Source organism: Pyxicephalus adspersus, chromosome Z, assembly GCF_032062135.1.
Source record: "Pyxicephalus adspersus chromosome Z, UCB_Pads_2.0, whole genome shotgun sequence".
Lineage (NCBI taxonomy): Eukaryota > Metazoa > Chordata > Amphibia > Anura > Pyxicephalidae > Pyxicephalus > Pyxicephalus adspersus.
In genome coordinates this window covers 46551194-46575103 of record NC_092871.1, presented here as the reverse complement: position 1 = coordinate 46575103, position 23910 = coordinate 46551194, and the positions used below count along the sequence as shown (strand labels likewise).

Below are 23910 nucleotides of genomic sequence, written 5' to 3'. Positions count from 1 at the left end.
TCATATTTGCCACTAAATGACTTGTGCAGATGACAGCAGGAATGACTGTTCTGGAATGTTCTGTTTTCCTGCAGTGATTTTAGAGCCCCCAGAAGCTTTGTTCAGTGACTGGGCCAGTAGCCAATACTCACCGCTTTCAGCATGGGGAACGTCTGTTCACCTCCTCAGGATCCGTCACAATCAGCATTCCAGATATCTGCATGTAACACAGAAAACCAATACAATATATAGCAGAGAAAGTCTCAGGAATGTAGGCCATTCTCATAATTTAATATAAACTCTCTGTATATTAAATGTCTCCTCTGCACCCCAGGCTGAATATTTTACCCAGGAAATAAAGGGATAAACTAATAAAGGGATAAAAATAAACTGAATGAGGGATGAGGCTAAAGAAATAAGGGGTGGGCACTGCACCTATCTGCAAACTCCACTTGTCATACAGTGTTCTTTTGCCAGTCTTATGTTTCAAGTACCAGGTGACTTTTTTTTTTTTGATGTGGGGAAGGGGTGCTTAGGCAATCCTTCCTGAGTGACACAATCCCTAGAAAGGGAGATTTGTCTAGAAAGACACATCAACCTTTGGTTATCATGTCTAAAAACAAGATATTTCTGTATTACAACCAGATTCAGATTGCACATCTCCACCTCTCTCTGACACAAGTTTAAATTGAATTGGTTGCTGTGGGGACAGTTTAACAAAAAAGTCATTTAAGCTTCAAGCATAGGTTCAGAGGTGAGCCACAACACATCAATATACCATAGGGGACACTGAATCCTAAAAACAAAGTTTTACCAGTGTTGACCTTTACACATTGCCCATGAGAACCCTTTGCAAACAACCAGTTTTCTTTTGTAACATTTTTCTTTGTAGAAAAATAAACATCATTGGAATTACATTTTTAATAAACGCATACACCCAGGCAATACCTGGCTTTAAGACTCGGGAATGTTTTAGTTTGCTCCCTGGGGTTTACTGGGGTCATGCTGGGCTCTTCTGTTTTTGTCATTTGCCCTTTACAGCTTTATTGACATCTCCTGCATGTGTACACAAGAACCCAGATTAATGGAAGAAACAGTCTATAGTTTCCTTTTCGTGCTAACAAAATCAGAAATAAAAAAGTTCAATTTTACAGAGATACATCCTTGTGCTATCATTCTCACCTTCATGTGTTCTCTGCTGTACCAGCCTTATATTTGTTGTGCTGCCAAAATTTCTCCTGTGTCACCCTCATCTCCTCTGTGCCAGCTTCAACTCTGCTGTATCATCCCCACCTTATTTGAGCCATCTTCATCACTGCTGTACCACTCTCATTCTTGCTGTAACATCCTGATTTCCACTTTACTATTATTTCTATCTTTTCCATACCACCATCCTTCCTACTGTACCAACCACATCTCCATCTTCTTTTCCACTGTGCCACCTGAAGCCCTGCTTTTTTACCCTCTGCTCCACTAACTGGTCACCATTATGCCACCCCTAACTCCACTCTACTATGTCATCCCGATTCCCAGTTCCAGTTCCTAGTTATAGTGCCACTGTATATTATTTTTTATATACTCTTTTATTTAGTTTTTATTGCTATCTGTGTTTTCATTAGAGAGATATATCTCACCAATTATCCTGTTAATTAAACATCATATCACTATTTGTTCCAATGACACCCTGTTACCAAGACAGGAAGTAAGGTTAAACTGCCTATGTCAAAAAATATAAATAATAAAGATAGGTTCACATTAAACTGAACTAGCTGCTAAAACACAGTGATGAGCAAAGCAGATTTCAGAGTTTAGATTGGCAGATGTTGGTAGCAAGTACTCTCAGTCTCCAAAGATATATGTAAAAAATATCTGGTCTACAGAAGACCTGAGTTGATAATAGGTGCTCTAAATACGAAGCCCCCACACCAGTGACAGCCATGATGGATTCTCGGGGAAAAGTTTTTGGAATGTTCTTAGGTAGCATTATTGACTTATTCATTTTCTCCAACGTGGTCTGGTAATGTAATTATTGTAGTGCTGAGGCAGCCTAAATTGTGCACAGAGAATATTCCCCTCGGTTGATGACCCCCTTTTTCCATGGATGGCTCTTTAAGGATGGGTTCCTGGAAGGTTCATCTGGAAGAGGCCCCTGTTGTGTCTTTCTTTATGATGCTAAACACCAATTGCTAAAAACAAGATTTAGTCCATGTGGTCAAAAAGAGCAGCTCAGGGAAGAAATAAACCCCCGCTTAAAATAAAAATAAATAAATGGAACATTTATCCTTTTCCTTCATTTATAGCTTGTGACAGAGAAAACAACCTTGCTTCTTCTCTGTGTGTTATCTGTAACTAGCCAGGGGGATCCGAACCATGAAATTTATTAGAATATTTAATTGATATGAGAAGGATAACCCTCCAGTCCCTACTTTCTTATTTGCATTATAGCCTGTTTCCAGCAATACAATTTTAAATTTAGTTTGGATTTACAGTTTTTCCCTTTGGACATATTCTCCCTCACTGCTGTTCCAGTGACAACCATAAAAGTTGGGATTTTCCATGAATTATTGTCACTGTGATTAGGTTTGTCTGTGATAAGAGCATATAGAAAGAATAAATCTTTTAGAGGGGAAACAGACAGCAATAAAAACCTACTGGGGTTATCTTTGTACATAAATGGAGTTTAAAGCTCCCATAAATCAAATTAATTTATTATTCTAACATAGTCAATCTGCATACATAGTATTAAATATTGGTTTTTTTTTTTATTTCTTTTATCTGCTATATTGGTAAACACTCCTCTCACACACAAACAGCCCAGCCCTCCAATGTTTCTTCTACCTGATCACTACCCCAATAAACAGCTCTGCAGAATGTTGATTAGAGCAGTACTCAGTAGGGTGTTTTGGAACACAAGAGCACTTGTGTGGGATTGCAATGGGTCTGACTCTACTCTGGTGGTAGCACAAGGTCACTTACTGCAGGACTTCACTAATACCAAAAGAGACAGTACAGTATGTACAGTATGTACATACTGTGCAGTACAGTAAAAATGGAGGGTGTTTAAAAGTAGTATTTTGGATTTATTCTCTGCATGCCAGCTTGTGCAAGAATTACTGAGGCAATCTTCTATCAAAAGGTTGTCTCAGGATTTTATGTATGCCATCTCCAAATATGTAAGAAAACCTGTATTAGGTAAAGTCTCTAGTAGTAGATTAAATGCAGCCCAGCAGTTTTAAGGAGACAATGTGGCAACCTTGTGATATATACTTGCAGTGCAGTACAAGAAAATGAGGATGGGTGTCACAATGTTGTATTTATATTAGAATACAGAAATCTGTGTTATGCGTTGTATGATGTGCCCTTTTATACAAAAAAAATATCAATTGGGGGCTGGCAATTCATTAAGAAGCTCTTGGGGTATAGACATATTTGTTTTTGTTTTTTTTTTTTTGCTCTACCCATAGAAAGTTTTAGTCATTCTCTCCTAACCCCCCTACAACCACCACCCTACAAAATAGTTGCCTTTAAAGACAGCAAATTGTCATTTGTATACGGCTGGGAATATACATCACTGTCTAATTAGGTTTAAAATAATAATGGTGTGTGTGTCTAATTGAAAGCTAGTCTAGTCAACTGGGATGTTAAAAGCAGAACTGTAAAAACTCTGACTGAAAACTGTGCATCTCTGGTTGCTCTGGTATGCCAGTTATCTGGCGTGGACCAGTTTGCATCAGAGTTTAGCAAACTGAGCTTGAATTAAAGTTTTGTTTATGCTTTTTGTTGTTTTTGTTTATGCTTTTCCTAGGTTTATGCACTTTTGCTACTCCAACTCATGGACTTGAATGGTTGAATTTTCATTGAAGAAAACTGAAAAAAAACTATTGATTATGAAAAAATTCATTGTTATATCTGATCAGAAGAAACAACTTCCTCAATTGTAGATATTTTTTAATAAATATCAAGGTTGGCTTGCGACTTTGTCCAAATTTTTCATTTTGGCCCACTGTGTATTTGAGTTTGACACCCCTGCATAAAGGTGTTCTGCAACACGTGTTGGAGCTGCAGTAGCGCATTGGGGTGCAATTCAAAATGATTGACACCATAACACACATATTGTGCATTAAAGTGATTCAGCCTGATAGGTTGGTTGGATAAAGTGTGCAGAATCTCAGTATTCTTGAGCACCAGGGTTTGGCAGCACGCCTTGAAATGGGTGCATTGAGTTTAGCTGAATAATTCAGCTTTATTGGCGATGGACATTATCAGCACTGCTTATCATGTTGGGGAAGGGGTGGGAGGCAAAAAATTATCCTGTCCTTTCTGTTCTAACCAAATTGATTGGTCATGGTCATGCAGAGAACCCGTAGACATGAGATGACACTTTGATAACCAGTCAGACCAGTTCTTCATGTCTGACTGTCACTGAAAGCCTTTGCCCACCTTATATTGACTTGTCATCAGATGTATTTGGTAATGTTAAGTGTATGTATGCTAAGTAATGAGTAAATGTAACACTTCCAGGTATCTACTACCTCTCACTGAGATCACAATACTTCCACTAACAATGCCTTCATCTGTTTTATTCCCTGAATGACAAAGGCCATTTTTGTTTAGGCATTGTCCAGGGTCAGCATCTAATTTCTTGACTAAGAAGACATCAGTCTTGAGATAACACACTCATGTATATGATGGTGCCAGTTCTTGTCTGTGTTCATCAACATGTGACACTCATCAGCCTCTCAATTTGAGGCTTGCTACAAAATTACAATGTACAGTCTGAATGATCACCATTTTGTCATGTCTGGAATATATTAGTCCAGACCTCCTCGTGGCATTATTTGAATACATAAAAATGGAACATACAGTTAGGTCCATAAATATTTGTACAGAGATAACTTTTTTCCAATTCTGGTTCTGTACATTACCACAAATAAATTTAAATGAAACAACTCAGATGCAGTTGAACTGCAGACTTTCAGCTTTTATTCAATGGGTTGAACAAAAAGATTGCATAAAAATGTGAGGAACTAAAGCCTTTTTTTTACACAATCACTTCATTTCAGGCGCTCAAAAGTAATTGGACAATTGACTCAAAGGCTATTTCATGGGCTGCTGTGGGCAATTTCTCCGTTTTGTCTTTATCAATTAAGTAGATAAAAGGCCTGGAGTTGATTGGGGGGGCGTGCTTGTATGTGGAAGATTTTGATTTGAACAGACAACATGCGGTCAGAGGAGCTCTCCATGCAGGTCAAACAAGCCATCCTTAAGCTGCAAAAACAGAAAAACCCATCCAAAAATTGCTACAATTTTAGGAGTGGCAAAATCTACAGTTTAGTACATCATTAGAAAGAAACAAAGCACTGGTGAACTCAGCAATGCCAAAAGACCTGGACGTCCACGGAAGACAACAGTGGTGGATGATCGCAGAATAATTTCCATGGTGAAGAGAAACCCCTTCACAACAGCCAACCAAGTGAACAACACTCTCCAGGAAGTAGGCGTATCGATATCCAAGTCTACCATAAAGAGAAGACTGCATGAAAGTATATACAGAGGGTGCACTGCAAGGTGCAAGCCACTCATAAGCCTCAATAATAGAAAGGCTAGATTGGACTTTGTTCAAAAACATCTAAAAAAGCCAGCACAGTTCTGGAAAAACATTCTTTGGATAGATGAAACCAAGATCAACCGTTACCAGAACGATGGCAAGAAAAAAAAATGGAGAAGGTGTGGAAAAGCTCATGATCCAAAGCATAGCACATCATCTGTAAAACATGGCGGAGGCAGTGTGATGGCTTGGGCATGCATGGCTGCCAGTGGCACTGGGACAATAGTGTTTATCCATGATGTGACACAGGACAGAAGAAGCTGAATGATTTCTGAGGTGTTCAGAGACATACTATCTGTTCAAATCCAGCTAAATGCAGTCACATTGATTGGGAGGCGTTTCATAATACAGATGGACAATGACCCAAAACATGCAGCCAAAGCAACCCAGGAGTTTATTAAAGCAAAGAAGTGGAATATTCTTGAATTGCCAAGTCAATCACCTGATCTGAACCCAATCAAGCATGTATTTCACTTGACTAAACTTCGGAAAGAAAGGCCCACAAACAAACACCAACTGAAAGCCGCTGCAGTAAAGGCCTGGCAGAGCATTAAAGAGGAGGAAACCCAGCATCTGGTGATGTCCATGAGTTCAAGACTACAGGCTGTTATTGCCAGCAAAGGGTTTTCAACCATTATTAGAAATGAACATTTTATTTTCAGCTTTTTGATTTGTCCAATTATGTTTGAGCCCCTGAAATGAAGTGATTGTGTAAAAAAAAAAGCTTTAGTTCCTCACATTTTTATGCAATCTTTTTGTTCAACCCACTGAATTAAAGCTGAAAGTCTGCAGTTCAACTGCATCTGAGTTGTTTCATTTAACATTATTTGTGGTAATGTACAGAACCAAAATTGGAAAAACGTTGTCTCTGTCCAAATATTTATAGACCTAACTCTAAATTGGGTTCTGTTTAGGTCAATTGCAAAACATTTTTTTGGACCTCATTGGGTGCCTCCTTGTTTTCCCCTCCCACTGACTCATTTATATTGCCACCTTGTATTAACCTTTTTAAGGGGCGTTGCAGGTATGGATAATATGAGCAGAAAGTTACAGTAACAACAAAGGTATAGTAACATCTTGTGCATATGTTTTTTTGTTCACAAATTTATTAAATATAAATTGTAAAAAAATATTGTATGTTTATAGTTATTTAGGTCTCAGTTATAACTCCTGCTTACAGAACTATGTATAAATTAAATAAAGTTTTGCTGGCATTTTAAAACCAAAACATTTTCCAGTATTTTGATGATGTTAGGTCCCATATTTTGTGTCTATTTTTGCAATTGTCTTATCATGGATGTAGCATCATCAACATTTTATTTGACCCTATCCTTTTATTTTTCTTTTCTTTTTTTTTTTTTCATGAAAATGTCTCCCTTTACTTGGAGCCTACAGATAAGCTATAGAGCTATTTTCTCCGATGACTCAATTCTGCCACAACCACACAACGCGATGAAAGTCTGCAGTCTGTAGGATTAATCACCAACTCCGCCTGAGATTTCCACTGACTCATGATGGAGCAGACACAGGTGACAGCATACAAATGGTGTGGCTAGAAGATGACAGTGTGGTGACTGACAAGCAGCTCCATTGCTTCTCCACCTCTGGCCAAATCAGCAGTACATACAAATTTTATAGCCTGTGGACAGGAAGAGCTCTACTCTTACCAAATATATATCAGTCACATTTTATATCTACAGCAACACTAGCAGAATGTAAAAATCTGTGTGCAGCACACAATAGGGAAAGTCTATTGTAGGAAGGCGCTTTAAAATAAACATGAGCCAAATAACGGATAAACAGATGTTGTCACTGTCACCAGACCAAATTTCACAACATTGTGCTTGTGTTCACCTTTTCCACTGCATTATGATGAGTGACAGCACACCTTATGCAGGAGCAGAGCAAGTATAGCTCTCAATGCATCAAGAAGCAAGACAGGAAAAAAAATAGGCGGAAGGCCTACGTGACAGGGTGAGAAGAGGAGACAAGTAGGAATAGTAGTAGAAGTAATCAGAGTGGTGTGTGCAAAGTAAGGTGTTAGTTGGTAGTCAGCATGTGATAGCTATGGCCCCTAAATTGGTGCTGGGCGCCTAGGGGTCATTGTAGTGTTGCTTGATGGGAGTAAATATTTTGGTAGTTTGTGGACCTTGCCTTTCCAGGACCTGCAGCATTGTGGGTGTGTTAGAGATAAAAAGGGTTCTGATACAGAGGTGGAGTTTATGTTTGTAATATTGTTTTAGGATTATGATAATAGTTAATAGATAATAAAAACTCTCATAGTTTTTTCTAAGTTATACTGTATGTCATTATGTGAAATTTATTATTTGGTAAATAAACAGCTGCTTGCAACCAATTTTACTTCCAAAAAGTAGTCAGAGTGGGGAAATAAGGGGTCTGAAGGCAACTACTGGTTGGGGAGGGCGAGGACTTATCTATCCTGGTCACGGAGGAAAATATATTTTCTCGGTTCAATTATGACACAGTAAAGGTGTCTTCAGTCACCCTTCACTAACTTCCTGTTTCATTTCTGAAATGAAGAGAAATTTTACCAATGGTACACAGACACAAAAGACTGGCAGAGTTGTAACCCATCATTACTCTATATCCAAAACTACTAAAAAATGTTATGTGTATAAATACTCTAAAAGTTTGTACAGATGTACCTGCAATAAGATATACATTACCTAAAGACCTCATTTTTTTGTTTGTAGAGCGGACAGCTGTTTCCAGTTTGAGATCATCCTGATAATTATAGGTCATAAAGTCACTTTTACCATAGAAACTACAGAGACCACTGACTCAGAAGGAGAATGATCCGTAAAGCAAAAACATCAGCCACAAAATGAATACATGTGTGTTACATGGAAATGTTTAAAAATCTGCTCTGTGTTTGATGCCATTTTGAGCTAAAAGAGACTTATAAATCAGTTGTAATTTCGGCAGTACTAAAGAAGAAGCACCCGGAGAAGACTAACGTTTCTACCAAATTATATTTTCTCCACACTATTATTTATCACTATATGAACTTAGTACCCACATATTCCACAGTGTTGTACAAAGAATACCTTTCATACAAAGAATACCGTTCATATCACTTTCTGTACCCAAGAAGCTTACATTCCAAAATCCATGCCACAGTCACATATTGGTATTTTTTTATAGTTCTGAATATTCTGAAAAGCTGTACGGAAAATATTCTACCAGTAATGCAGTCTCCAACCAAAAGTGCTTACACTCCAATATTCCTGCCACAGTCACACACTGATATTATTATGATTTATTTCTATAGCTCTGGCTTATTTATCAGAGAACATTGCAGAATTCACATTAGTCTCCACATCCCCGAAGTCTTCTGTCCCCATTACAATCACACATGTTATTAATTTACTGACCATATACCATGTTAAGGAGATGATGTGGTAATGGATAATATATGCAATCTTCTAGTGATTGCATGAGGTTGTGATGGTGCAGGAAGGAATGTGATGAGAGACCATGATACAAACATTATTTGTAAAAGGAATTATTACACAAATGTATAAAGGTCCCAGTGATCTTTATTCATCAGATTCCAAATGCCTGTATCCCTCTACTGTACCTCAATAACTTCTGTCCCATTTAACCCAAATCCCCCCCCCCCTATTTTTTTTATTGTAATATAAAACCATCCTCTATTGTACTCAATATGTACTCAATTGTACCCCACTGGCCTCAATGGCCCTCAATACCAATCGATGTACCACAATTCCCCCTCCTATCCTACATTTTTCAATTATACCTCAATCCCCCCTCAATACCCCCTATTAAAGCCTAATTCTCAATTTTTCCTTTTGTTGTGCCCCTGTTCCCTGCTGTTTTTCTATGATTCCCCATTTCCCTCTCTAAAATTCTAATATACCACTAATCACCTGATCTCCCTCTACTGTAGCTTAATCCTCCCTCTTTCTTTTATAGTCATAACTAGTGTTGGTCGAATAGGTCGCTATTCGATTCGACCGCTATTCGGCCGAATAATGCAAAATTATTCGGGTCGTCGAATGCCGAATTCGAATCCCATTAAAGTCAATGGGAGAAAAATTCGGGTTGTTATTCAGGTCGGTGGAGAGCAGTGGGCAGGCGGCAGCAGTAATAGCATGAGGAGGAAGCGGGAGGCCATGAGACATAGTGTGTATGGCTGTGTTACTCCTCCTGCTCTTACTGCTGCCACCTGCCCACTGCCCAGTACCCAGCTCTAGATGCCAGACTAGACCCTTCTAGCCTTCTATCTATCTATCTATCTATCTATCTATCTATCTATCTATCTATCTATCTATCTTTCTAGCAAACAGTGAAACACTCTTCCTATCTGAGTACAGTAGATTTCAGGACTGCACAAATACAGTACAATCCAACAATCTATCTGACTAATGATGTGAGTGTGACACAGTCTAACAAAGTAAAGCACTTTTTTTCACTTGACAAAGAAAGCCAAACAGCACAGGGAGGTTGTGTTGCTATCAGCAAAATCTCTGTCAGGAGTGGGAAATGCAGGCACGCCTTCGCCTTATATAGGCCAATGGCTGCCTGTGTGGCATGCATTGACAGACAGCCAATCGGCTGTCTGCCACAACAAAGATGGAGGGGGCATCTATGCTGTAATTGGAGGGCATGGGGGAGTTGCCCACCCTGCCCAGTTGTTTCAGTGCATTCTGTAAAATCCGAATTCGGGTTTGTCGAATGTAGCAAAATTCAGGTCGGGTCGACCCCAATTCGAACAGCCATATTCGGGTCGAACATAAGGACGACCCGAATTCGAACAACAACACTAGTCATAACATAGTTTAATATGTTATCTAATGTAATTTTGAGTACATACAGTGATGCCACATCCCTTTAATAGCTAAATATACAATGAAAACAAAATGGGACTTTAAAAGCATCATTTAGTAAAAACTAGACTTGAATATAAAATGCCAGCAAACTTTTTTAGAGTACATTAAAAACAACAATTTTGCACATTAAAATCAACATGTGATCTCAGTAAAAATGTTGACCAAACATGTTTCGCAGAAAACTGTATCTGATATATAGGATATCGTATATTTTTCTGTGAAATGTGTCAGGTCAACAGTGTTATTGAGATCTTGTTATTTTTAATGTGCAATATTGTTGTTTTTAATGTAAATTTATACAGCTAATGTACAACTAACGTTTGCTGGCATTTTATATTGAAGTCCAGTTTTCACTATATGATGCTTTTAAAGTCCTATTTTGTTTTCTTTGTATATTTCTACTTTATAGCACCCCAGCCCCTCCTCTGTCCTTCTATTGTCCTAACTATTTTCTTCCATGGTACTGTTGTTTCCCCCTTTCCCCACTATTGGCCCACATTCAGCCCTGTGTAACTCTTTTATACTACAGTTCCCCTTTTATGTCCCTCTCTTGTATCCCATTCTCTGGTTGGTTACTTCATTTTTATATCCCTAATCCTCATCTCTCTTTTTTCACCCCAACACCATTTTCCCTTTATTGAGCCCCAATCTCCCTTTACTGTTTCTTAACAATTGCCTTTGTACCTCTATATACAAGTCCCTCATGTTCTTTATTGAACCCCATTCCCCTTTGGTTTGTTCTGTTACTGTACTCCAGTTGTTCCTCTGCTGTGCCTTTTTATCCCCCCCCCCCCCCTCTCTACTCTTGTGCCCTATCCTCCCTCCTTTCCTAATATTGTACCTCAGACTATTCCTTCCTTTGGAGGTGACTTGACTCATACACTGGACTTAATTATGAGTTCCAGACTCCTTGACTATTTAACTATTTGCATTTAGATTTATCCACTGTGTGCAGAATCATTCAACCGATTAATCACGATCGCCTGCATTCCTGAACTTCATGATCCTTCTGTATTCACAGATCTGTGTTAAATTATTTGATCAAATTAAAGCTTTGGAGTTCTGATTCAATCACCTAGCTGTACTGCTAGATGAATCAGAGGTGGGGAGCACATATTTTGAAAGGATGTCTGAACCTTTAATACATACTTTAGCTGTACTCCAATTACTAAGGAAGGGGTAGAAGCAATGGCAGTTGTATTTAGAGACTTTATCGGTTATTCATTATAAAACAATTTGCCGTTTTTCCATTATAACATCATTCTTTACAAGAGTTTCTTCTTTCCATCCCGATGACTTTTTCTGGGGAGGGGGTGGTGGTGTTAAACATTATAGCAGAGAACATCTTGCAGGGGGAGGGTGAGTCAGTGGGCAGCAGTCATATTTTCCCACTGACATCACCCAGCATGTTTTAAATCTACAAGCATGGAGTGGAGGATGGGGTTGGGGCCCTCCAGTGCTGGGCTGCCGTTCTTTTTGCTAAGTGAATGCAGATGCTTCCAGAAGCTCCGCCCTTTTCTCCCCACATTTGTTTTATTATCCTTCGCCTTCCAGATGTTTTCAGAAAAATGTTCTCCATACGTAATGAAATGTAAACTGACAGCGCAAATGAACAGGAAGAGCCACGTGGCAGTAAAAGGAATGTCCACGCGAAGGTGCGGCAGACAATCTGGGCCCCCTGATTGGAGCGCAGGAGTTGGGGACCTCTGATTGGGTGGGGTGAATGGATTTTGGCCCTCTTTCCCTAACTTCTTGGGGGTGACCTCAACTGTACAAGACAGACAGCAGAGGGGAAAAACTCCTATTTATTAATGTCTCCTCCGCCTAGAAAACTGAACCATATACTGATGGAGATTCTTTTGAATTTAATGACATTTTTATTTTTATAAATTATCAAGCAGTATTTATAAAATTTACAAAGCACTGTAAATTAAAAAGGGGTTGCAAATGACAGATACAAATAATGGCACAGGGGGAGAGGACACTGCCAAGAGGAGCTTAAGCTACATATACACTTCCAATAAGGATAGCTAGAAAATGAACAATTACCACCAATCAACGATTATGCACGAATATACTTGAACAATCGTATTGTGCACAATTCTGTGCATACTGTAACGATACGATCATTCAAATATAATCCACCAATAATGTACACACGCTAGATACAATCATTTGAACGATGCAGGGAGTGATATGTAAAGGAGAAATTTTACTGCAGAAACATCCACCATCATTCCAACGGCAATCTTAGTTCATCGGCCTTGTTGGTCACCTTTTTGTGAACGATTTTTGTTGTTCATTCCCATTGATATTTATTGGCAGTGTGTACGCAGCTTTTACAAGCTAAGAAATCACTAAATAAAATAATAAAAAAACAAAGTTGTATATTTCCTTCACAAACTGTAAGGTTGACTCTTCCTTGCCTCCAACACTACAACATGCATATAAATCATCAGAATATCTGCAAGAAAAGCAGAGCATCAGAGGGGCTGAGCTTTTCTTTAACCTAATAATTATGACATACAAAAGGGGTTCAAGTTTTGCAGAGGCTTAGAGGAAACTTTTGTGCCTAGTCTTAGACATGTTTCCGTTTTCAGAATAGATATCTTATGTGTGTAAAGAACAACACCAAAATCTATTTTATCATTTATGTGGTTGTCTCACAGCTTCTAATAAAAGATGGCTTAGAGCTTGAAATATAATTCAGGCAGACCAATCAGGTAAGCTGAAGGTTCTGCAAGTATGGGATAAAAATTGGATGCCGACATGTCTTGTGTTTTTATATTAATGGACCTGACCTGTGTAATTTGAGCAGGCACAGCCTTTTCTGTTACTGTGTGCAGAAGTTACGACAATGTGGACTTCCTTCATATTTATAAAATAGAAATAGGCAAGAATCTTCAATGAAGTCAATAATTTATAATAAACAGAGATCTGTATTATCAACATTCTTACTGTATAAGAAATGATGAAATTATATATTCCAAGAGCATGCACCAACTATCCCAAAGGCTGTAAAGCATTCAGAACATCATCTCTGACCCCTTCTGCTTATACCAGTTTACAGCAAATACATGGGGGATGTTTAAAGAGAACCAAACATGCTAGAGTCTAAATATTCAGTCTTAAAGTGAATGTGGAGTCAAAACTTTTTCTTAGTTTTAGTTATAGTGGGGAAGATTTACAACACAGTACTGCTCTTTTGGCTCTATATGAACTTTACCTTCACTTCCTGACTTGATGTGTGTATATATATATATATATATATATATATATATGGTAATGGTTAAGGTTAAAACCTCTGAAAGGTTTTTATCTTTTTGCCCAGTGTCCCACTCCTACTTTCTGGTTTAGAGAGAGAGGTGGGGGTAGGGGGATCTTGAAAGTTGTCACCAAAACAGATGTCCCAGTTGGAAGATATCTCCTCACTTCCTGTTTATGACATTTTTTGGATTCCCCATTACTTTCTGTCTGGTGACAGATGGCCAGGTCTAAGGTGACAGGGCAGACTATGAATAACTTAGTCCCCTTCTTTGGTCATTAGGCTTAGAGTCCATCCTGTAAAATATATTGTTTCTTTAGAACTGCACCTGGACAGGCAAGAGCCCACAGCCTCGATTAGCAGATTTGTTTTATGGCCATCATAATCAGACAGAACTGCAGGCTATTGGTAACCCAGTGCCAAATCCCTAAATCCTGGTTAAACTAAGGCTACTTACACATGTTAGATGATTCTCGTCCGATTAATGTTCCAGGGCTGCTTTCAGAGAAGAATCTGACATGTGCACAGCAGCCGCCTAACATTCTACACATGTCGTTATACCATAGAGCAGAATAGTGCTGCATGTACAGAGCTCGTTCATCCATCTTTCAGTTATTTGTCATTGGAAAGGATTGTGAAAGTTCTTTTCCAATGCCAAAAGTCTAATGTGTGTACGCAGCCCAAGTCTCCTGAGCATCATTGCTTTTAGGGTCAAAATCTCAATAGTTGGCCTAGATCTTCAGGACATGACTGCAGTCTTCAAGGTGGTGGTCCTAAAGGACTGTGTCTGACTCCCATCTTCTATGCACAAAGTTCCTAAAAAAAAAAGCAAATGCCAGTTTTTAGTAGCTTTGAAGGATAAGCCCAGTTTGCAAGTCTTGACAGCTGCAGTCTACCACTGACAACTTTCCATGTTTAGCAGGAAGGGTGGTCACAGAGCACCTAATTATTAAATTCTTGCTGCCAAATGAATGTATCATGCCAGCAGTGTCTTGGCCTCTTTGTTACATCCAGGGACCAGATCATCTTCATACTTCTCTTCCAAAGAACTGCAGTTTATGTTGCTATGCTGTCATCTAATGGTAACATTGTGTATTACGTCTTACAACACTAAATAGCAGGGGTGTCAACATAAGCGGACGAAATCTAAAACAAAGGCTAAATTGCGGGCGAAACATTTTATTAAGTTACATTGTCTTAGTGGAAATATAGATCCTTCCTCACCCTGTGACACCATTTCATACGTCATCCTCGTGCATTAATCATGTTCTGAATATAGGAATGTGCTTGTCTTTGTGAAGCATGAAGATATATTCACTTTCCCAACTTTTATTAAATTCCCTCCCTTTTGCACCAGCTTTTCTCTTGTTGGACATTTTGGGAGTGATTGCTTTTTTTTTCTTCTTAGCAGCTTTTTCTGAAGTAGGTGTACCTGACCTATCCTGGCCTGTCTGTGAGGGGAAAGTTGGCCTGGAGCCTAGCTAAGCGCAGGGCTGCATGACGGCAAGAAGGGAAGATAGGAATGCAGGGGTTAAGTGTTTAAAAAAAAAATGATGAGAGCGGGAAAGAAAGTGTGGAAAATTTAAAAAAAAAGAGAGGGCAGGAAAGTATAATGTGATTGGGGGGTTAGTGGTGCAAGGAGGAGTGTGGACAAGATTTAAAAGGGGGGCACAAGGGGAGGGGGTCAGTCATTTTATGTCCTGGGAACAAGCGACTAACCACCCTTCCTCCCTGTTTGTGGGTTTTAAATGTCATCAGGCAATTGTCATAGCAGCAGGGTGGTTTTGTGCTAGGTCCATGTATGGGTTAAGGTTCGGGAAGAAGGGGGTAGGGGGTGGGCTCTGTTCATCAGTGGTGGTCCTGCACTACACTTGGTTGTTGTGGGGGCTAGGTGTTAAAAGGGCTTATCCGCTAAATTGTCCCCGAGGCAGTGTGATAGTGGCTGGGGGCCTGGTTAGTGAGCGGAGGTATTTGGAAAAGGTTTACAATGGGAGGAATCGTTGCATGGACCTAAAAAGAAAACAAGGACTGGCTTGGAAGTTTGCTGTTTGAGTTTTACATATGTTCATGTATATATAAAAAAGGTTGTTTTTATATATAACGGTTAATAAATGAGCTGCTATGGTCAATTTAATCCAACAGATGGTGTGGTCTATTTAATGGGGAGTGTTGGGTTAAAGTTGGGAAAGGAGCAGTTCATGGCTTCCTCTGCTGTGCCCTAGTCATGGAGACACCAACTGTGCTGAGGTGTAGGCCGGTGTCTGGAGACATTGCTAATGTAGCATCCACTGAGATTCCATACCTGGAGCAGCAGCAGTAGCATGGTACTGTCAGCAGAATGGGGACTTTGGCACTGTTGTGCTTAGTGCTGGGTATCGGAAGGAGTGTGAAGAAGCAACTGGGGTACTTCTGCCTGCAGCTTTCGGACCACAGGCCTTGTGTTTGACACCTATGCTGTATATAGTGAAATCTTGTAATCTTCCTATGCTGCAGATTATTTCAATTTCTTTGTATTATGAAAGTACAAGCCCTAGGCCATTGGTTGACAGGACATGTTAGAATTTATATTTTTTCAAAAGACACAGATCCAAAGGGCTCCAGCAACTGATACTGTGTGAACAAAAAAAAAAAAAACTGATAACAATCAGGAAAAATGAAACACAGTTTACTCTCCCAGCCTCCTTAACATGGCAGGGAGGGACACCTTTAACAAAGACTAACTATCTGTACAATAGATAAGAATGGCCAATTAAACCCATGTGAGCTTTTTTTTTTTTATATATATATACATTTAAAGATCTCTACACCTGACAAAAAGAGGAACAACTGAGGAGGAAAAGGGACAGATACATTTTGTTCTGAATGAGTTGGGTTCTTAAGCAATTTCTGCAGCCAATGGAACATTCTACCAGTTTTCACTCTGAACCTCTATTTGCATCTCAATATACAATACCCTGAATACTGTAAGGGTATAGCCAAAACCCTAAAAACCCCTGCCATTAAGGAAATTTCACTTCACTTTCTGCCCAAAGTAGCTAAACGTTAGAGGAAAACCCCCTCTAAGAGCTGTCACTAGAATAGATTAATAGATTCTAATAAAATATTTCCTCTTACCTTGCTTTTAGACACTGCTCTTTTGGAGACAAAAGCCATCTCTCCTGAAGACAATAGCCATATTGTATAGGGGATTTAACCATTCTCTATGTAGTTCACAACTAAAAAAAAAAAAAAAAAAAAAAAAAACTTAGTACACTTATAGCTATTAAAAAATACATTTAATTATGTATTTAAAAATTAATAATTTTTTGGGGGGGCTTTTTACCCTTAGCTTATTTATCACTTAAGCGGAACTACACAGTACACAAATCTGGGTTAGCATGAGGTTTGCACAAATAAATGCAGAAGTTAGAAATCAATAGCTCAGTATTTATGGTGAATGAGGTGTTAAATATGTGCATTTGTGTCTTATGGGGCTGAAATGTAAGAAATACTTTGCATCATTGCAAGCAGCAGCCTTTGCTGACTTTATTTTTTGCTGAATCTCTGAATTTCAATAATTGGCAATGTTTAATGGTTAATATTTACAATAAAATAAAATTTTTTAACATATGATGTTGACATCCATTTACAAACCCCATACATAGCGCCTATTAAGAATAATACTGGATCTCTGAATGACCAGAACTTTGCACGATGAATCTGAATTTTCCCAATAATGATGACTTTGATCTCTTCCTGCAGATCTCAGATATGACAGTTCCATTGTTAACATTATGAGAGCAATATCACCTCATTCTGGGGGTGATTCTCAGCAGCAGTGGATCCCCCTGGACTCCCAAAGTCAATGGGATGGATGTATTAAACTTACTGGCCCAATAAATTTAACTTACCGGCTCAATATATGGTGCGTTGCATAAATAGCTACAGAATCCATGGGGATTATTGTTGAATATCCCCTTGTCCCAGATTCCACAAACTGGTATTAGGGATTCAGTGAATGGTTGGACTGCATTCAGGAGCACCAAACCATTACAAACTTTTCTGCAGGAAGCACTATTGTCCATCATTTATAAAACCCCCAGCCTTGTTTGTGTGCAGCATCAAATTTGTACAGGCTAAGCTCCTTACTGCTTCTGTTTCTAATAATGACACGTTTTTACACCACCAAATAATTCCCCGCTTCGTATTCAAGAGGAACTGAACAAGGGAGACCATGACTAAAAAAAAGAGAGAGATCACAGGACTAGCCACCAGCATATTACCTGTGGTCTGTCTGCAGCAGTTTTCATTAATACTGACTTACCATGTCTTGTCTCTTCACTGTGTCTCTGTGTGGTGGCGGCCATCTTGGTAGAGGCAGGAATTTACTTCCTTAGGTCACAGCCTCCAGCAAGGTAACTAGTGAGCTGCACAGACACAAAGGCTTGCTTAAAATTACCTGAGACATTGAAAAGTCATAGGCAGGAAGTGCACTGCTAAATCTTAGGAGGTGTTCAGGACAATTTGCACACTTTGAAGAGTACTGCTTGACACAGTTAACGCTTCTAGATGTTTCCTATAACATAAAAAATCCTCACTGTTTGTGTTCAGGTCTGCTTTTCTCATTTGTTAATGTAAGTGCCATGTCACTGAACAGCCTGAACATCTGAAAAACCAAAACCTTATACTAATTATTTTTTTTTTTTTATTATAATCTTACATTAATATTATATAGCCCTGACATATTCTGCAGTGCAGTACACAGAACATCAGTTTATGTACTGTGTATAGTACTATGTTTTATGCCAGGTTTTTTAATGCATTTATACCAGGAGTTGGCCAGATACGGCCTAGCCTGTACTTCGTTCCGGCCTAATGCCCCCTGGCCAATTCGGCCCAATGCCGGGGAATGGGACAGGGGGCATTAGGAACTGCCGAGCTGGAGACGCTGGAGCTCTGAAGCCGCCGGAGCTCCTGTGCCGCCCCCTTGCAGTTGATCCCCTATTTACCGTGGCTGACGTTGATACTTCCTCTGCCACAGTAAATAGGGAAAGCTCTCTGAAGGTAAATCTCTCTCCTCTGCAATGCATACGGAGGAGAGGGATTTCACTTCAGGGGGCGTTCCCTGGTGGTGGGAGGAACTATAAGGGCGGGTCCCACCTAGTGTGCTCCCGCCCATCCCATAAATGGCCTAGTGGCCATAAAACTTTGCCAACCCTGATTTATACTGTAAAGCTCCAACTATGGCATTCTAAATGTAATTAATTTGCTTTACTGGACATTAGTTTTAATATATGAATAATAATGATAACTAAATATATAAAGGAGGGGTTTTAACTACTGTTCCACCCTGGGTGTAATGTACTATTGATATAGCTTTGCATTTTTATGGCCCTTAAATATTTGCAGAGCTGAAAAAAGTAATGCTAAACCATTGTACCAGTCTGCACCAGAGGAACTTACACAGTCCCCACCACAGTTTTACACTTTTAATTCAGTTTGTTCTTAGAAAATAAAACTAATATATCTTCTGGTATGTTTTGGATTGCTCAATAAATCTAATAAATCAAGGATGCTCAACCTACGGTCCGCAGACCTGCTGGATTCGGGCCCATTCCTTCTCTGCTTGTTGTCTTGCAGGGGATGGGCGCTGGCATCTCATAGGAGACACTTGGAGTGTACTATAGACCTGGCAATCAGCTGTGGCTGCACCTTGTACAGCAGCAGTAGCATGAAAGCTGTGTCTGTGTCCATGCTGCTGTCATTATCCCCATGTAAACCTTCATATCCCCTACACTGAGTGTCATAGAAACATTTTCAGGGTACACAGGGGACCCTAAAAGCTGTTACCAAACCAAATTCCCGCCCCCTAAACATAACAAGTTGCCAGAAACAGGTTCACAAGCATAAAAACCTAATATTATTCAGGGATATTTTCACATTAAGGGGGCCATTTCAAGACCAGGGTCCCCAAATTGAGTTTGCTATTTACCACTTCATTGGTAATGATCATTAGGGTACTGACAATTCGCTCTGTGCTGTGGTTCCCCAAATATATACTTGCTTGTTCATAAAACTTCAAGACTTCGTTCAGATTGGTGATGAGGTTGCTATGTGGTTTCCCCTTCCTCATGCCATGGAACCCTGCCTAGGAGAAGATGCTCAAATCCCCCCCCCCCCCAGTAAAATTTTATACCCATCATATCACACTACCCTGTCACACATAGCTATCCCCTTACTCTCTATGAACCCAAATTTCTCTGTAAGAAAAGGGAAATGTAACTGCAAGTGGGGGACTCATGTGGCTAACTCCCCCTAAAATTTCATCATTATGGCACCATCAAAAGACCTTCCCAACCTTCTGTGAACCCTAATATCTCAGGAATGGAGAAATGTAGGGACCTGAAGATGTAGTAGTAAGAACATGTACCCCTTGGCTATCTGTCACATGAATTTCTCTGAAAGTATCCATTGCAGAGATTTGCACATTTTTTGGTGTAGTTTCTGCTCTTTGGTACAGGAATGGTGAGCGGGGAGCAATACATGGCCCGCAAGCACTGTATGATAACTTTAGTTTTGTATCTTTCATCAATAAAATGAGCAACAATTGGTGAGTACAGAAACTCTTGTAATTTCCTTTGTTTGGTGCATGTATGTTGTGTGTTTGGCGCACGTATGTTGTGGGCAGCATGGTGGTTTAGAGGTAAGTTCTCTGGCCTTTGCAGCACTAGGTTCCAGGTTTGAATCTTGGCCAGGACACCATACGCATGGTGTTTGCGTGGGTTTCATCCGGGTACTCTACCGCATCCCCAAGTTTTGCAGTTAGGTTAATTAGCTACCCCCAAATTGCCCTTAGACTGTATCAAAGACATATGACTGAGGTGGAGACATTGGATTGTGAGCTCCTTTGAGGGACAGCTAGTGACTATGGACTTTGTACAGCACTGTGTAATATGACGGCGATGGTTATGGTAACTAGAAACATTTAAAATATTCTAGTTTTAAACATACATCCTTAAGGTTTGTTTACATTGTGGCCCCCAGGTTTTATCTCAATGTCAATATTGGCCCCCAGATGAAAAACGCTTGGGCACCATTGTACTAAATCATTGAGACGATTTAAAAAAAACCATGCTGCCTAAGTGGCATTAAGAATTTTTCTTACCATGCCATAATGCACTTAGTTGTCCAGCAGATAGCAGCAAAGTACTATTTATTTAACATTTAGATCATCTCTCAGAATGCTTAAAACCATACCAACCAATCAGATGTAATTGCTCTTACCTAAGTATTGTGAGATGTGGGGTAACCATTTTTATGAAGGAAAGTTTTTTCTAGTTTTGGATACAGTCAATGCATCTTTTCTGAATGCACAATGCTATTTTTCACAATTTCCACCAAGGAGAAAGTATAACTGTATAGTGATAGTATAGGTCTTGCAATATGGACAAGGTAAAAAACAGTTGTAGAACAAAACTACAAAAGATGTAAGATATAAAGACGTGCAGCTGTCATTATCCCCATGTAAACCTTCATATCCCCTCCACTGAGTGTCATAGAAATATTTTCAGGGTACACAGGGGACCCTAAAAAGCTGTTACTAAACCAAATTCCTGCCCCCTGAACATAAGTTGCCAGAAACAGGTTCACAAGCATAAAATCCTAATAACAATCAGGGATATTTTCACATTAAGGGGGCCATTTCAAGACCAGGGTCTTGAAATGGCCCCCTTATTATTTAACATGATATAACTGTATAGTGATAGTATAGGTCTTGCAATATGGACAAGGTAAAAAACAGTTGTACAACAAAACTACAAAAGATGTAAGATATAAAGAGCCTGGGAAGTACATGATGGAGTACATGGCTCATGAAGGAATAATTAGGCTGACACCCGGAAACTAAAGATGCTAATACTATATGTATAACTTTCTAAATAGAAGGTAATGCTACAAAGTAATACAAACCTGAGGATTTACAATGTTCTAATTGTGGCAGGCGCAGCACTATGAGGTGCCTTGTGCACTGTGGCATTAGAAGAATTATTATCTATGTCTCTCTTTAAGACTGTCTTTACTCTATAATTCCTCTAGTACCGTTTCATAAAAGTAGTAGGTTTAAAGAGCACACCAAATACTTCAAATAACTTCTTTAACCTCCCTAACCTCCCGCTAACCCCGTACTTTTCCGTGCAAAAAATACTTGCAACTATCGATAACCCCGTACTTTTCCAACTATATTAAAATCTCACTTACCTGGTCCCGCTGTGCTCATCCAGCGTCGGGTCCGTGTTCCAGCGTCGTCCTCCAGCGTCGATCTCCCTCTCCAGCGTCGGGTGCCGTCTCCTATACCAGCGGGACCGGTAAGACGGCTTCTTACCTGGTCCCGCTGATCGTCCCACATCGTTCTCCGTCCAGCGTCAGGTGCTTCTAACACAAGAAGCCGACCGGCTTCTTGTGCGTGCGTGATGACGTCGGCGCATGTGCGGGAAATTCAAATTCAAACTCATTCATTCATTTTGTATTGGATTGAATACAAACTCCTGTATCCAATCCAATACAAAATAATTAAAAATAAATACAAAGTATGTATTTTGAATTGGATTGGATACAGGAGTTTGTATTCAATCCAATACATAATGAGAGTTTGAATTTTGTTCTCATTTTGTATTGGATTGAATACAAAGTCCTGTATCCAATCCAATCCAAAATAATAGAAAATATATTTATGTGGTTTTGTCTATAGGTATGTGACGTTGGATGGTTGGACACTAGGGAGGTGATTTAGAAAAATATATTACTATACAGTATACCGAATTATCGCATTTTCAGTATTTTTCATTTATTTATGTATTCTTGTTTAAGATGATTTTTGTGTTTTTCTGTAAGTTACAGGTCTACAATTTAAAAAAAAAAAATTTCATGAAAACCTGTAATGCTTTTGGAACAGAAATCTAGACCTCAGTGTAACGCTCAGGTGGTTAATAACTTCAAACTTTCTTCATATAACACTGCTGATTCTGCAGCAGAAAGTCTATGTACAAACATGTGTTGAATGAGGTATCACAAAATGATGGTTGAAGTTGGTTAGTTTGTTTGTTGTTGGTTAGTTTGTTGTTTGAAGATAATGGTGGAACTGTAAGCAAACACATGAGAGGTTCAGCAGAGAGTCCCAATCACTGCTGAACTACAGGAATCTATATAACTGTATTAAATACCTTTTTTGGCCTTTTGTCTACTCTTATGGAACTCTCTGGCTGGAACTCTGGCTGTTCTCTCTCTCTCTCTCTTCTCTCTCTGTTAGCACGCTGAATACAGCATGGTTTGCTAGGGAATTTCCCCATAGACACAGTGTAAGGCTGGTTGTGATTGGTTGAGGCCTCTGCATAGTGTAAGACTCACTGTGATTGGCTTACCTCTTCTAGCTAGATAATGACTCTTAAAGGTATATTTTCCTTTTCTGCCTATGTTAACAAAATGCACATATAACTGTTATAAACATTCACAACCATAAAATACAGTGATAACTCTGCGTCTAGCTTAAACATTTGAGCATATGAGCTGTATAGTGGGGTTATTGGCAGGTTTAGGTGTATACAGAATATACTGCACTAATAACCTAGGACAGGTTTTAGCTGGCCAGCTACACTAATGACAGCATCAGTTATAGAGAGAATTATGTTTAACAGGTAAAAAACTCTGACTTGCTGGAATCTCCTTAGATTACATCGATAACACCGAGCTGAGACTCCGCCCTTCCTAACCCATTTCACGCAAAACAGGCCTAATCCCCAATCTATAAGTAATCCTATTTTTGGTTAAATGTGATATTGAGCGTGAAGCCTTGGCAGGGTGCTTGTTTTGCACTCAAAATAATACATTAACAATCTAGAGTGCAACCGTTTTTCTTTCTTGCATATACTGAGAGCAAGAACAAGTTTATTTGCAGGAAGGAAAAGCCAGGAGAACCCCAGTAGGGTTGGCACTCTTCTTTCTCTGCAAAATCAAATAGGATTTAATTTTTAATTTTTTTTTACAAGAATAGCTAAATTTTTAACCCCTTGCATTGTTGTTAGGGCAATAAGTATTTAGTATCTTTGGGGATACATTGAATGGGAATAGCCCCATTCAGAGATGAAACTTTTTTAAGGAATTTTTGAAGACTTGGTATTCAAATTCAACATTCTTTCTTTTTTTTTGGAAGC

General features: G+C 39.2%; 1 long non-coding RNA gene across 1 annotated transcript; it reads right to left on the bottom strand.

Moving 5' to 3' along the window:
* Positions 1 to 13363: 13363 nt before the first annotated feature.
* LOC140343521 (uncharacterized) lies at positions 13364 to 22029 on the bottom strand. The gene is made up of 2 exons (XR_011923361.1): positions 16841 to 22029; positions 13364 to 14542 (listed from the first exon to the last, which is right to left on the bottom strand). It is a non-coding gene; the product is annotated as an uncharacterized lncRNA (long non-coding RNA).
* Between the last annotated feature and the right edge of the window lie 1881 nt (positions 22030 to 23910).